Source organism: Trichosurus vulpecula, chromosome 4 (assembly GCF_011100635.1).
Source record: "Trichosurus vulpecula isolate mTriVul1 chromosome 4, mTriVul1.pri, whole genome shotgun sequence".
Taxonomy (NCBI): Eukaryota; Metazoa; Chordata; class Mammalia; order Diprotodontia; family Phalangeridae; genus Trichosurus; species Trichosurus vulpecula.
In genome coordinates this window covers 167,775,297-167,788,099 of record NC_050576.1, presented here as the reverse complement: position 1 = coordinate 167,788,099, position 12,803 = coordinate 167,775,297, and the positions used below count along the sequence as shown (strand labels likewise).

Below are 12,803 nucleotides of genomic sequence, written 5' to 3'. Positions count from 1 at the left end.
GTTTTAGTTTGTTTTTTACCTTTCTTGTCAATACCTTGTAACATTTTATTTGTAGTGAAATGGATCACAGCTTCATTTCCCTACTATGAAACAGGATGTCTGAGGGAAGAAACCATACCTATGTATTAAGTGAGATGACTTCTCAGTGGCAAAAAAACTGAATGTCTCTCATGAAAGAAATAAATGTTCCAGAAAAAAAATTGTGTCGATGAATGAATTTGGGCTTGCCTGTGGAGAGGACTAGGCTTGTGAGTTATAAAAGCCCCTGTATGAGATTCATTAGCAAGTGTGAAAAATGCCCAAATCATAGCATCAATCTGGTTACAATTTCACCCAAGCTCAGCTGGTCTCATTTTGAGCTGTGCTGAGGTTTTCTGTTAAGACTCTGTCTGGGCCATGACCAGAAAGTGGGGGTGGAGCCCCGTGTCAGGACACAGCCTCCACCCCCAGTTTTGCTACGTACCACAGCGACCAGGATGGCAATCAGGATGGCAATGTTTCCTTAGCTGATAAGTTCAGGGAGCGCAGTTTGGCCAATTCCTATCACTTCCCAGTATCAAAATAAAATCTTGACGGATATAGTCTATTTCTGTTAAACTTAGATAAAGAACAGGCTTGGGGGGCAGAGGGGAAAGAAAGAGGAATGCACGTGCAAAAATGTTTCTTTGGACATTAAACTCTTTATACCCTTTGACCTAGCGATCTCACTCCTCAGGCTTGATCCCAGAGAGGTTACTGTCAAGAAGAAAAGACCTATATGTACAAAAATGCTCATAGCAGCATTACTTGTGACGACAAAGGACTGGAAACAAAATACAGACCAAAAGACTGGGACATAGTTGAACGAATTGGTCACACAATATCACTGTGCTATAAAGATGAAGAATTCAGAGACAAAGGAGAAGACTTGCACAAAGGCTAGTATCTCCAGGCCTCAGTTCATTCATCTGTAGAGTGAGGATCTTGGATTAGATGACTTCTAGGAATATTTCCAGTTCTAGATCTACGCAGAGTGAGAAAAGAGACAAAAAGAATAATATCGACCCTGACTATGGGAATCTTCATGAAGTTAACAGAAGAGGCAACGAAACCGTGATCAGCCACAATAGTCAATTTTGCACAGGCGAACCGCAAAGATATTGCAGGTTCTGTTCCAGGCCACCACAATAAAGTGAGTCGCAAGAACTTATTTGTTTTCCAGTGCATATAAAAGTTATGTCTACACTATAATATATTAAGTGTGCAATGGTATGTCTAAAAATGTACATACCTTAATTAAAAATACTTTATTGCTCAAAAATGTTAACCATCATCTGAGCCTTCAGCCAGGTGAAATCTTTTTGCTGGTAGAGGGTCTTGCTCCAGTGCTGATGGTGGCTGCTGACTGATTAGGGTGGTAGTTGCTAAAGGTGGGGTAAGCTGTGGCAATTTCTTAAAATAAGACAACAATAAAGTTTGCTCCACTGGTTGACCCTTCCTTTCACTTGAATACTTAGAGGCCATTGTAGGGTTATTATTAGGCCTAATTTTAATTTTGTTGTATCTCAGGGAATAGGGAGGCTCAAGGAAAGGGAGAGAGATGAGGGAACAGCCAGTCTGTGGAGCAGCCAGCACACACACATTTATTAAGTTCACCGTCTTATGTGGGTGCAGTTCATGGCACTACCAAACAATTATAACTCTAACATCAGAGATCACCGATCACAGACCACCATAACAGATATAATAAAGACAATGAAAAAGTTTGAAATATTGCAAGAATTGCCAAAAGGTGACACAGAGCCATGATGTGAGCACGTGCTGTTGGAAAAATGGCTCCAATAGACTTGCTCAACACAGGGCTGCCAAAAATCTTTAATTTGTAAAAAAACAAAACAAAAACGAATCCTGCAATATGTATGACTCACAATAAAATGAAGTACGATAAAAGGATGCATGCTTGTATCATCTTGCCACAATTAAAGAACATAAAAACCCCCTTTTGGTTAATAATTACCAGCATTCTTGGAAAATATGCTTTGCAAAGGGGTCTGTTTGGGTGTTTCTTGGGAGGCATCTGTTGTGACAAAATGAAATGTATTTATTTATTTGGGGGGGGGGTTTGGGCAGGGCAATTGGGGTTAAGTGACTTGCCCAAGGTCACACAGCTAGTACATGTGTCAAGCGTCTGAGACTGGATTTGAACTCAGGTCCTCCTGACTCCAGGGCCAGTGCTCTACTCACTGCGCCACCTAGCTGCCCCCATGAAATGTATTTATAAAGAGAATTATACTAAAAAAAATCCATCTGTTCATAGGAGCACAAATTTAGAGCTGGAGGGACCTTAGCTGTTACCTAATCCCCTGCCGCACTCGGCAGTTATGGGAGAGATAGTAAATGACAGAGCTGGAATGGGTAGGTGTAAGGTACACAACAGATTACAGGGAGAACAGAGATTTACCCTAAGGAAGCAGAAATCTGACAGCCGAGAAGTCTCTAGGTAGGGGGAGTCCCAGGGCACTCTTGTTATTTTGATAGCAAAGTGGATTTATCTTCTAACTTGTGAGTTAGGAGGGGCAGGTCGAGCTAAGGAATTCAGTTCTGATGGTACTTCACTGGATTTTTCAGAATCGCCTTAGTATTGAAAATCACTGGAGTATTTTATCACCCAAACTGTAAATACAGGACATTTAGGTTGGCCAGATATAAAGATCTTACCTTAATGAGTTTACAAATTCACTGAAAAACTGAGATTGTGACCATGTGCAAGTCCCTTGCCCTCCCTGAGCTTCAGCTTCCTTATGTGTGTCATGATGGGGTTGGATTAAATGCTCTCTAAAGTTCCTTCCACAACTAACATTTGATGGTTCTGTGACTCAAGAGAAGGTAGTTCTCCCTTTACCTGTCTAACTTAGCACTAAACCACCAGCAAGAGATAACACCACCATCAATAGCAAACACCACCACTACCTCCAGACCTTTATAGAGTGCACTTTAGAGAGATCAGCTGTCTGGAAGAGATGATAATGGTTAGAGTCTCCCTGCTTCCACAGTGGAGTTCACCACTTCCTGCTCAGCACCCATTTCTGGGACCTTCAACTCTCCTAAGAATCCTTCACGTCTATATAAAGCTTTCTACTTTTCAAAGTCTTTTCACGTACATGAGATTTCTTTTGATCTTGCCAATAACCCTTCAAGGGAGGCAGTTTATTATCCTTATTTTAATATGAGGAAACTGAGGCAAGCTAGTGGTACAGGAAGGACTAGAGCCCAGGAGGCTTGCCATTACATCACTCTGCTACATATAGAGAGAGAGATGGGGGTTGTGATATTTGAGCAGGGCCTAAAGTGAGACTCCTACAGGATAGAGGAAGAATGCTTACAACTCATTTCTAAGGACAGAAGCAGAGCCAGCCCAAAGTGTTCCCTATGCCACTTCATCTCCCAGTCCACACCCTCCAGGGACTGACATGATATTATCATCCTATAGCTCACTTTAGAAACAACTTTCTTCACAATACCCCTGTGAGGTGAGTAATACAAGTAGCATTACCACCATTTTAAAATGAGGAAACTGAGGTTTCCAAGAGGTAAAAAAAAATGGCTTGCATTGTTCCAGATCACATGGTTAAGGCTCAGAGCTGGAATAACTCAAGTATCCCAACTCCAGGTTTTTCCACTTAATACCATGCCGTCTCTCATAATACTACCCCTTGTTACACCAAATACATTGGATCAACTACATATAAAAAAATAGACCCCGTACATAGTAAGAGCTGGAGAAATGTTTGTGTCATGAATGAATGAGTAATGCAATTTCAATGGTCCATTTCAACTTGACTATTCTAGAGCAGAGGTGTCAAACCCAGGAGGCCTGGGGCACTCCTGCTGCAGCCAGAGCCCGATTAAAATGTAGTTGGGGAATACTGAACAAAATAAACATCAATATGTGGTTTTCTAAATCGGTATGTGGACCGATGATCCTCCCATTTCTATTTGAGTTTGAAACCACTGTTGTAGAAGACTGTCAAACCTGGTCTGTAGCATCTCTGACATTTCAATTCAGAGTTGTTAAATTTGGAATGGGCCTTGGATGTCACTGATCAATGGATGGGAGAGGGCAGAGGAGAATGTAGGGAAGACTAGTGAGATGAAGTGCTTGTGGTCACATAGCAAAGAATTGGAAGAGCAAGATTTGAACTAAGTCTTCTAGTCAAGTGTTTTTTTCCATCGTACCATACTTTCTCATTCATATAATTAAAATTCGGGAAGGGAAGAATCTCTGGAGGTCATTTGGTCCACCATGCCAGGAGATAGTACCTGTTTATCATGTTTTGTAAGGTCTTCAAAGAGCAAAATCCCCTCCCTTCCCTGGGAAAAGGGAGTCTTCCTCAGATGGGCTTTGCATCCTGTGGTCTAATTACATAAAAACCGAAGACCAACCATATTTCTGTTTACCTTAAGGTAATTCCTAAATTGAACTGTTTAAGTAAAACCTTGACAACATAAATGAAAGTGTTTGGATCATAGTGATTGTGTTTTAATTTCACAAATCCTGTACTTCCCAAAAGAAAACTTATGCACTTAACACCTCCAATCAAGTCCGATCACTTCAAAGACTTCCCACACTTAACACCTCCAAAGAGGGCAGAAAGCCTTATTTAAGGTGATCTATTTCTGCTTGGCGAGCTGTTACTGCACTTCTGCATTGTAACACCATAAAAGCCTCATTTAAATAATTATCTCAGGAATTATTTGAGTGTAAACAAAAGCACAATTCATGAAATCGCCAGCTCTTTTTTCCCAGTCATGGACCTTGGCCAGTCCTAAACATATAAAGAATCCATTACAAGATCCCTCTGAGGCAACAAATCAGGAATGTCTGCTTTGTCTAAATATGGTGCCTCTTCTATAATCCTTTAATATTCAGTCTTAATAAGTTGCCTTCTTTAGATGAGATGACCTCTCAAGGTCCCTCCCAGTTCCATGAGTCCATGAAATGGATCAGGCAATTAGACTGTCTCCCTAGAAGGGCAGGCAGTGAGGGCTGCAAGTCTTGAGGCTCTGCAGAGAAAGGAGCTGGCTGGCCCAAGCTTCTACCTAAAGCCTAGACTGCCGTCTCAAGTATCTATTTCAGCTCAGTACTGCTGCTGAGAATTCCGGGTGCTGGGGAAAGCTGTCTCTGAGGCAAACACTCAAGTTCTTGTGATACTCTATCACATCAGAGAGAGAAGGGGACACACTGATTCCTCTCCCCAAACTGTGAAAGGGTCTTCAGAACCCCACCACATTTGACAGATGAGGAGACTGAGGTACAGACAAGGTTTGCCTGAGACCACCCAGCCAGTTAATGGCAGAGCTGGGCCTAGAGCCCAGTTCCTTGATTCCCCACATAGCACTCAGAGGTTTTAAAAAAAACCTTTCCTCTGCTTTTCACTCACACTATGGGGATCCAACAGCGAAAGACAAGCATATTTTCCCTCCACCAGAGGAATAAAAATGTTCTTGGTGAATTACCTCACCTCCTCCAGATGAAACATCCCACCAACCAGAAGAGAGACCTGGCCTCAAAACAGGGGCCAATGCTTTTTTTTTTTTCTAAGGTGGAACATGAATTCCAGTCACTGTCTGAAACCCAGTATTTATTTGGTCTTCCCCAACTCTGAGATCATTTATATACTCAGATCCAAGCTACTGTCTAATAAGCACTGAGCCTAGGATAAGGACATCTAATTGGCAAGTGCGATCAGTCTGAGGTTGCTGAAGAGATGTCACAGTTGGGTTGTCTCTCTCTTGGCCCTGAAATGGAAAAACTTGCAAGGGGTCAGGGAGGTTATGAGGGTATCAGGCTTAATGCAGATCAAACTTCTGTAAGTTCATTGTTGCCATGGCAAAAGAAGTCATTCCTTCTTCCCAGGAGAATATAAGCTCCTTAAGAACAAAGATTGTTTCATTTTTGTCTATCTTCAGCACTTACTGAGCGCAGCGTTTGGCACCTGGGTGGGTGGTGCTTAATTCTACTCCCTGGCATAGGTGTTGGAGAGTCCAGGCCTGCTTGCATGTCACACTGAGGCACCAGAGTACACATGCCGCCCTGGTACCTATGGGATGTTTAAAAGGCCTAGATGCAGAGGAAGGTTTCTGGCATGCTGGGTAGACCAACCATGGAGGATTTATGAAAGGGCTGATCTCACCAATTCTGATGTTCTCTCCAACAGTGCACATGGAAGTCCATCCATGCCTGCCTATCAAGGCTTGTCTATGTCCTCCCATAAATACACAACAGGGAAGTCTTGGCTAGAGAGCAAGAAATACAAAAGGCCAGGAGGCTTTAGAGGCCTGTAAGCCCCTACAGGAATCAACAGTGTGACTATTTAGCTGCCCCCAAAGCTAATGAGATCTGAGACTATATTAACAGAAACAGTGCCCAGAACCAGGTTCATCACTTACTAGGCAAATTGCTTAGTCTCTCTGTGCGTCAGGCTCATCATCTGTAAACTAAGGGGGTCAGACTGAATGTTCTTCCAGCTCTAAACCTATGACTAAATCTAAACCTTTTTGAGACATAGTCTTCTTATCTGTAGGATGGAGATAATAGTCCTTATCAAGAGGCAGCCTGTTATAGAGGAAAAGCATAGGGACCCAAGTCTGAAGCACGTCAGCCGTGTGCCCTTCAGGTTGGCTGGGCCCCAGCTTCCTCATCCATAAAAGGGGGAATAAGACTACCTGGACCATTTGCTCACAGGGTCGTGGTGAGTGTGAATTATTATCATCTTATCTCACTGGGACTGTTTCAAGGAAAATGCCGTAAAGGGCTGGATGAGACATTAGCTGCTATCGTTATTACAAATTATAACAATAATAGAAATTCTCAAGCAGGCACAGAGAAGAGTTAAGGGGGAAACTGGGACCATCCAGCTTTTCCAGCTTTGCTGGGATCCTAGTGTTGGGAAGCAGCAAGGCCTGGAGACTTTTAAGCCCCACAGTGCTGGAATGCTTCTCTGTACCTGAACACCAGGACCCTATGGAGGGGAAGAACTGTGGGCATTGCTGGGAAGAAGTAGTCCTAATTCCTTACATTTCTAGTGGCCCATCTTTACATTGTGCCAGTAGGTTAGACCTAACAGCTTGTGGACTGAGGGGCTTTTGGATTTGATTAATTTAAAATTTTTTTTTAAAGTTTTAAAAGCCCATCTTGTAAATGATCACCAGACTTACACTCTACCAAGTCATGGACCAAGCCAGGAACAGCTGAGCCCTGTGTGATATATGGAGTGGGGGTAGGGAGAGACCCAGATGAGTTAAAGGCAGGAAGGAAAAAAGCCACTCCTGTCTGAAGTTCCCCCCTGAATAGATTCCGGAGGTTTTGGCCTTGTCACTTCTAGTCTTCATCAGACAGCTGGTGGCTGTGTAAGGCAGAGCAGCATCACAAGGTGAGATGATTGAGAGGAAGGGTGATTGTGGCCAGCCCAGCACAGCCTCAGGCAGGCAGCATTTAACTTGGCTCACCCTCAGCCTCTCCAAATCCTGAGACACCTCCTTCTGCAGGGCTTGAGTTTGTATCTGGCAATTCAGGAAAAGAGGCACACCAGTCTCTCTTATAGGATCAGGGCAAGTGACCCCTTCCCTTCCTCAAGGGTGAAAAAAGGTACTGTAGGGCAGGGAAGCTCCTTCTCCAGTGGGATTCCGCATGGCTTTTCTTGACAGTCCTGGAGGTTTCTGGGTACCATGGGTGGGAGGAGAGGGGAAGGGAAGAGGACAGTCTCCTTTCACATAGCACAATGCCTGGCACATAGTAGGTACTTAATAAAAGATTGCTGACTGACTAGATGTGAGGTGGAATTATTCTGAGCACGAAGAAGAAGCCTGACACAGATGTGTGCCTCTTCTCAGGCATGATTCCCAGCTGGCATTGGTTTTGGAGGGAAATTAAGCTGCTTTTGACTTAGAACACTGAGGATAATCACAAGTTCCTGGAGGATTAACTTGGAAAGGAAATCTATTGGGAAGTGCAAGACAATCAAATTCAGGTATAGAGGAAGAATGATGGACTCAAAGCTGAAACGAAGGTCTGGGCACCTAGAAGACAACATATGCCCTTCTCCTATCACAACGAGAATCATTTTAAAATATTACCATATTAATCTGAATACTGGCTGTATTTACTGGCTTGGAAAAAAGCCTGAGTGTTACCTGCAATTAGCATTATTCTTCAATGTATATGTAAATGTTTTGCCTTTCAAGATGCCTAACCCATATCAGTAACAATATGGTGTTTGTTATGCAGTTACATATTTTACATGGGAGAAAGCCCTACTCTTTGTGGTACAAGGATCTTCAGGTAAGGGATGGCTTCAGCAACAACTGGACTGTTGGTCAGCTCCCACAAAAATACTATGCCAGCTGTAAGATGTAGGCCATGTAGATCAATGGAGAGTGGTGTGTGCATGCCTAGCATGACACCTGGCATTGGAGATGGCATTGCAAGAAATGCTAGGATCAAAATAGACCATCTACTTTACAGACTGTACTCCCTAGTCTTGGTTCACTCTTCTGCTTTCCCTGCTCTTGAGGCAGCTGTGGCAAAAGTGGTGGAAAAAAGAACCTGGGTTCAAATCTGGACTCGCCTTCTCTGGGCCTCAGCATTCTCTGATATAAAATGATAGAGCTGGACCAGATGATTCACTAAAATCCCTTTCTGGCTGGCTCTAAACCCCAGAGTTTCATCATCTGGTTTCGCTTATCTTCCTCACTACCTGCTGCTTTGAACTTGAACCACACTGGCCCACAGCTCTGTTCCTCTGATGGCTGGATTACAGTTTGTTTTTCAGATCACCCAGCTTCTCTGGATATAACCACTGACCATATGGCCATTAAGACAAGAAGAGTTACACTTCCCTTACCATTAGGTCTGCAGTGGTGTTTCTGTCTGAAACGTCCTGATCTTAGGCAGTACTTCTCTTCTTCCAAAGTGAAATAAATTGCTCTTTCAGAGATAAAATTGTTATTATGATGATGATGATCTGTGCTACTCCTCCCTTCATTAACATGGTTAATCACTCTTCCATTGGGTGAGCCACTTCACTGCTTGGTCCTCAATCCTCCCTCTATAGCTTGACCACAGAATCCCAGGTTCTCAGAAGGGAATTCAATGGCTATATAGTCCAACAAGGAGAAGAATCTCTTCTTTATCACACCTAACAAGAAAGTGGTCATAAAGCTTTTTCTCAAAGACTTCTAGAAAGGGGGAACTCACTACATCCCAAAGCAGATTATTCCCTATTTGCATAGCCTTAATTGGTAGGGAAGTTTTCTTCCTTTGCTTTTTGGAGTCAATCAGAACAAATTGGGTCTCTCTTCTATATGTCAATCTTTCATATACTATTGCTCTTATAAATTCTAGGGTGACCTCATTCATCTTCATGACTACGGGAAGAAAGAGAAAGGTACAAGGAGTTCTTCTGTGATGGAGATGGAACACATCCAGTTTGGTGGAGATTCACCCAACATCAAACTGCCCAAGATAGGATGACGCACCAGGCAATCAAATGTTGTTGCACCCATCACTTTCCCCCAGTGTGATGTGTTCTTGCACTGGGCCATGAAGTCTCTGCAGACTTCCCAAAAGAGATAAGGAAATCTCTGATGTCCCCAAAGTCTCATCAGCCCAAAGCGGATAAGAATCTCACTATTCCTTACTAAGAAGGAATGGAAGCCAAGAGACTGAGGTTAGTTCTAAGGAAGAAATGCCTGATAACTTGGGTTATAAAACTCCAGAATAGGGAAGAAAGTCCAATTTCCTTTCCTGATGATCTTCTGTAGTGGATTACTTCAGTTGGAGGCAGAATTGAATTGGATGATCTCCTAACCAGCCCCTCCCAAGTTCCCTGCTCTGATAGTGGATCTAAATGACTCATACACTGGCATGACTATAGCTGGTGCATTCAATAAACATTATTGGCTGACTGACTAAAATGGAAAGGCAATAAAATAATAATAGTAATAGCAACTGATATTCACAGAATGTGTAATAATGATGGTTCATTTTTATATGACGGTTTACAATTTACAACTTGCATTCATCCCATCAACCCTGAGGCTGAGAGGATAAAAAATTCACTCAGGTTCACAGGGCAAGTAAGCAACAGGGTCAAGACTCAAGCCTAAGTCTGCCAATACCCAGTTCAGCTCTCTTTCCACTAAGACACCCTATAGATTCTAAGGCAGAAGGATAATTGGTCATTCAGTTGTGTTCAGCATAGGCAGTGATGTTTGGTTAGTACACGGCCCCAGACCCAGGTCCACTTGAGATGCTGATGAGGCCATCTCCACCTCCACAACATCTGTCTCCTTCTCTCCCAGCCTCTCTCCACCTCCACAGCTTTGTACTCAATCCAGGCCCTCATCACCTCTTGCCTGGATTATTGAAATAGTCTCCAATTGATCACCCTGCCCCCAACATTTCTCCTCTCTAATTCATCCTCCATCCAGCTGTCAAAAGGATTTTCCTAAAGTACAGGTATCCCTTCATATCACACTATACCCCTATTCACGAATCTGGCCTTTAACGATGTTCAGAATCTGGCTCTAGTCTACTTTTTGGGGCTTATTGGACATTATTCTACTTTGATCCCTCTAATTATTAATCCTCTCTCCCTCCCTAACTTACTTTATCTGTTCACACCTATATCCTGTAGTATCAGTTCTGTATCTGTACCCTACTCCAAGGTGTGAATTATATAATTTATTGTTAGTATCTCATTAAGCGCTTTGTCACATTGGTGTCTCTCGCCTCTCTTACCCAGGGACCTACTTTTTTTTTTCTCTTTTGGGATTTTTCATTCATAGGGAGGCTGGCTAACTGATAATTTAATGTGTTCTCTTTTTTTGAGGGAGTCTTACATTTTAAGAGGGATCAAAGCCTTTGGCTAAAGGGGAAAAGCCCTGAAGGCTGAAGGTTAGTATCAGCCTCCATTGATGCCACTTACTGTTTTTCTGGGTCCAAGATATACTTGTACCACAGTAGTCCATTGTAAGCCTGGACTGGGGCTCCCCAAATAAAATTTATTGGTGCCCCTTCCTTTTCTCATGAGGCCCTGATTCCAGACATTATGGGACTTTAATGAACCTAAAGGGAGGGGCAATTTCTGTTCCTGTCAAAAAAGGCATCCATTTAGGAGAAGTCCTGGCTATGGACAAAAGACCCTTGTCATTGCTCTCTACTGGCTTGATCTCTTGGACTTACTATCCTTCCTGTTTCCCATTTCACTACGTTGACCTGTCACTCCTCTGCCTCCATTCTGGCTCTCATCACTGAACGAACACTTGTAGCTTCTTGCTCCCCACACTATGGGAGCAGACTGGAGCATTGGAAAGAATGCTGAACCTGGAGTCAGAGGCCCTGTGTTTGGTGCCTGCCTCTGCCATTCACTACCTGTGTTAGGGGCATTAGATCAGGTTTAGAACTAGAAGAAAGCTTAGGGGTCACCCACCCAGTCCAATTCTCTCATTGTAGATCCTGAGACCTAGAGGGGTAAGAGATGTGCTAGTAGTCATACAGGTAGTGTTAGAACTGAACTTGAAAAGAAGTCCTCTGACTCCAAATTCAGTATCTGTAACCTTGGACAAGTCATTTTACCTATGTGGGACCCAGGACACAGAAATAGAAATCCTTTCTATTTCCATTCCAGTTCTAGATCAGTGACAGAGAAGAGGACTCATACTCATGGACACCATCAATGGTACAGCAATCAGGAGGTCAAGGGCCTGCAGCTGCCCTCTGCTGGTCCCAGTAAAACCTTCTAAGAAATGAACCAACACCCTTTCCCCTTTATCACCTACTTGGACCTTACCTGTAGGCAACTGCTGCCTACTCTACCTCTGTGTAAGGACTGGCTAGATGCTCACTGAAGATGGTGGGGTGGGGAATCTCTGCAGCTGGCTAATTCTTAGTCCTTTTTTTTGTAACCAGGCTGTGCTGTAACAACAGCACAAACATAATTATGTTCAAAATGTGGCTCTAGTCTACTTTTTGGGGCTTAACATTTTTATTCTTATTTGAAATACAAAAAAGAGAAAATTCCCATACATATATCAGAGAAGAAAAAAGAAGATTCTATATGAAATTATGAATCTTCATTTCATACTGTTTGTTCTTTATTTTTTTAAGTTCATCAATTGGGGAATGGCTGGACAAATTTTGGTATTTGATTGTAATGGAATACTATTATGCTATAGAAATGATAAGCAGGATGATTTCAGAAAAACCTGGAAAGATTTACATGAACTGATGCAAAGTGAAGTGAGCAGAACCAGAAGAACATTGTACACAGTAACAGCAATATTGCACGATGAACAACTATGAATGACTTAGCTATTCTAAGCAAAACAATGATCCAAGACAATCCCAAAGGACTCATAATGAAAAATGCTATCTGCCTCCACAGAAAGAACAGATGGAGTCTGAATGCACACCAAAGCATACTGTTTTTCACTTCCTTTCTTCCTTTTTTAGGTTTGAGTTTTCTTCCACAACATAACTGAAATGGAAATATGTTTTGTATGACTGCACATGTATAAGCTATATCAAATTGCTTACTCTCTCAGGGAGGGGAGGGAGGAAAGGTGAGAATTTGGAATTAATTTTTTTAATGTTAAAAATTGTTTTTACATGTAATTGAGAAAAAATAAAATATTATTTAAAAAAGTACACAAATTCTACATGTTACTTTCAAAGCTGTCCTGCTTGTTTGGGCTTCCTTCTCTTCCTCTCTATACATTTAAAAAATGTTATGATGGCCCTCTTTCTTTTGACATCACTATTG

The 12,803-nt window shown here is 42.4% G+C and overlaps 1 protein-coding gene across 8 annotated transcripts in view; it reads right to left on the bottom strand.

Moving 5' to 3' along the window:
- Positions 1-12,803, bottom strand: part of BCAS3 (BCAS3 microtubule associated cell migration factor) — a 772,682-nt gene that overhangs the window by 46,257 nt on the left and 713,622 nt on the right. The gene's annotated exons all lie outside the window — the stretch shown is intronic.